Raw genomic sequence first — 3,882 nt, 5'->3', positions numbered from 1 at the left:
TGACAGAGAGCTTAAAGTGCTACATAGCATTTACATTGTATTAACCTATTATAAGTAAGCATACCAGGGGGAAATTTTTGAAAACTTGTTGCTGTTGTTGTTGTTAGGTGCTGTTGAGTCAGTACCAACTCATAGCGACTTTATGCACAACAGAATAAATCACTGCCCCGTCCTGTGCCTCACAATTGTTGCTACACTTGAGCCCATTGCTGCTGCCACTGTGCCAATTCATTTCGTTTGGGTCTTCTTTTTCACTGACCCTCCCTGCACTTTACCAAGCATGAAAACTTCTTAGCTATAATTAAGTATCCTGAAGAAATGAGTCGCTGGGCATGGGGGCACAACAATATAGTTTCATGGACATCAAGATCAATTGGCACACCATAATTCACAAAGAAAATGTTCTGCATCCTACGTGGGTAAGTAGCAATTGGTACTTTAAAAACTTGTGAGCAGCCACGTAAGGTGCAACATTTGGTGTCTCCTCACCTGGAACAAAGAAGAGTGAAGAAAATCAAAGACAAATGCTACATATATAGAAATGTGCTGTCAAAGCTTTATACATTAGTGGGTATTGTTATTTGATATACATGAATTTTAAAGTGTTATATATTCCTGGTAAATGGAAAGTTTTATCATAGTAAAGTGACTCATTTTAACTCTAGAAATTCTCTTTACTTTAAGTACATTTTGCTTAACCTTAGTATCGTTAAACCAGCTTTATTTATTTTTTTTTTTTGCTTAGTATTAATGTCTTCAATGTATATTATTTCCACTCTTTTACTTTTATGCTTCAAGTATCCTTTTGTTTTGGATTTGAGCAATATTTTTTTTTTTTTACCATAAAGTAACAAAAGGAAAGAAAGAAATCAATTACACTATATTTTAAAACTCTGACCAGTCAAAAATACCATAAAATGAAAAAAGCAAGGTGGAGGAAAGTATATATTCTATTTATCTAAAAATGGGAAAGACAGGATACTGATATATATATATATATATATATCTGTGTGTGTATGTTGTATATATATATGGAGTTCTGGTGTGGCGCTGTGGGTTAATGCACCAGACTGCAAGGTCGGTAGTTCAAGCTCACCAGCTGCTCCTTGGAAACCCTATACAGAGTCGCTATGGGTCGGAACCGACTCGACGGCATTTAACAACAACATATATATAAAGATACTGATATACATATATATATCTACACGTGCATATATATGTTGTTGTTTTCAAATGCCGTTGAGTCAGTTCTGACTCATGGCGACCCTATATAGGGTGTCCAACACTATAAATATTTACAGAAATAGAAAACCTGTTTCTTCTGCAGAACAACTGGGGGGCTTGAACCACCAACCTCGTGATCTGCAATCCAGTGATTATATTCTTATACTTTAAAGTGAGAGGATAAATCACAAGAAAAAGATGAGAGAATGAGTAAGGAATACAAAGTACAGAAGACATTTTGCTTTTACTTTGGAACTAGGTGAATTTTGTACATAATTATAAAAGAAATTAAATTTAGTGCACAAACTTCTAAGTAATGTTAAACAAATCAACTTAAATGTATATCTAATTTATGGCATAACCATGCAGAGAACTATTCCAAATTTCTTCAAAACACAGTCATTTGACTGTTCATTTCTGGTAAGGTATATACTAACATACATTGCAAACATACATTGACAGAAATTTTCCAGAGGTTCAAGCTGGTTTCAGAAGAGAACATGGGATGAGGGATATATCACTGCTGATATTTGATGGATCTTGGCTGAAAGAAGAGAATACAAGAAAGGTATTTGTTACCTGTGCTTTATTGACTACACAAAGGCTTTCAATTGTGTGTATCATGAAAAGCTATGGACAACATTGCAAAGTATGAATATTCCAGAACAGCTAGTTGTGCTTATGAGAAACCTGTACATAGAACAAGGGACAGCTCTTCAGACAGAACAAGGGAACATCGAATGGTTTAAAATTAGGAAAGGTGTGTTCTAGGGTCATATTCTTTCACCATACTTATTTACTCTGTATGCTGAACAAATAATCCGAGAAGCTAGATTATATGAAGAAAAACATGGCATCAGGATTGGAGGAAGACTCATTAACAATCTGTGATATGTAGATGATACAACCTTGCTTGCTGAAAACAGAGAAGACTTAAAATACATACTGATGAAGAATAAAGACCACAGCCTTCGGAATGGGTTCCATCTCAATGTAAAGAAAACAAAAATTCTCACCACATCAAAATAAGTGGAGAAAGGTTCAAGTTGTCAAAGACTTCATTTTGCTTGGATCAATCATCAGTACTCATGGAAGCAGCAGTCAAGAAATCAAATGATGTGTTTCATTAGGAAAATCTGTTGCACAAGACTTCTTTAAAGCATTGAAGAACAAAGATGTCAGTTTGAAGACTGAGGTGTGCCTGACCCAAGCCATGATATTTTCAATAACCTCATATGCATGTGAAAGTTGGACAGTGAATAAGGAAGACCATAGAAGCATTGATGCATTTGAGTTACAGTGTTGGAAGAAGTACAGCCAGAGTGCTCCTTGGAAGCCAGGATGATCAGACTTCATTTCTCATTCTTCAGACATATTGTTAAGAGGGACCAGTCACTGGAGAAGGATATCATGTTTGGTAAAGTGGAGGGTGGGAGAAAAAGAGGAGACCCCACCCCCAAAGAAATGAATTGGCACAGTGGCAGCATCGACGGGCTCAGGGGTAGCAATGATTGTGAGGTTGGCCCAGGACTGGACACTGTTTAGTTCTGTTGTGCATAGGGTCACTATGAGTTGGTACTGACTCGATGGCACTTAACAACAACATATACTAATGAGAAAATGAATGCCAAAAAAATTTATGTAGTGGTTACAAGTTGGGCTGCTAACCTCAAGGTCAGCAGTTCGAAACTACCAGCCGTTCTGTGGAAGAAAGATGAGGTTTTCTGCTCCCGTAATGACTTACAGCCTTAGAAACTCTATACAGGGTCGCTATGAGTCGGAACCAACTCCATGGCACACTACCATCAACAACTGTTATTTGGAGACTGTTCTATGTGTAATAAAGCAAATGCATAAATATGTTTTTTCTCATTTTTTTTTTTATTCCAAATGTCATTAAGACCTGAGATTTTGGTCTGAGGAAAAGGAAATACAAACATGAGAAACAAAGAAGTTAAGTAAAATCCCTGTGATATTGAATTCAAATAGGAAGTATCAGTATGAAAACAAGGATTTTTTTTCTTAAAATAAAATTTGTTTCTGTCTACCAAAGAGTCCTAGGTACAATGATAAATTCCATAGAAATGAGCAATGCTAGCATCTAGATTAAAGTCTCCATATTCTGCATGCTTCATCCAAAAAAATGAACCAGGGCTCCTTGGGAAAACAGCTGATTCCAGATTAAGGTCAGGAAAAGCAAACAAACAAACAAACAAAAAAAAAAAAACAAGGTAAATCTAAAGCATTTCAACATATTGCAATCAGGGAACTTATCAGAAACTTCCAAATTCATGTGAGAAGTTGGGGCCAAACTTGAAAATGCTTGGTACACAGGGTTGACAGGGATGGGCAACTTAGACATTGGCTACCCAAAATGGGAGGGGGAGCTATAAAGGCAAGAAGTGACTGGTTTACACGCTTACAAGAGGGAGCCTAGTTCCAGATGGAGTGGGGGAAGGTAGAATCTCCACTGAAGTATTTCCAATCTGTTGGGACCAGGCTGGCGAAAGGAAATGGGGATAAGACTCGTGGTACAACAGTAAATAATTGCCATCAGGACTGACAGTGAGGGTAGGAAAAAAGATGTAGTTTTTTTTTTTTTTAACAAAAGGATGGGGGAGATTGATTTTGCTGCCCAGGAGCAGAGGTCCCTGGACC

The sequence above is a fragment of the Chrysochloris asiatica genome, unplaced genomic scaffold (genome assembly GCF_000296735.1).
Source record: "Chrysochloris asiatica unplaced genomic scaffold, ChrAsi1.0 scaffold00389, whole genome shotgun sequence".
NCBI classification, from domain to species: Eukaryota; Metazoa; Chordata; class Mammalia; order Afrosoricida; family Chrysochloridae; genus Chrysochloris; species Chrysochloris asiatica.
Note: the sequence above shows the minus strand (reverse complement) of the source record.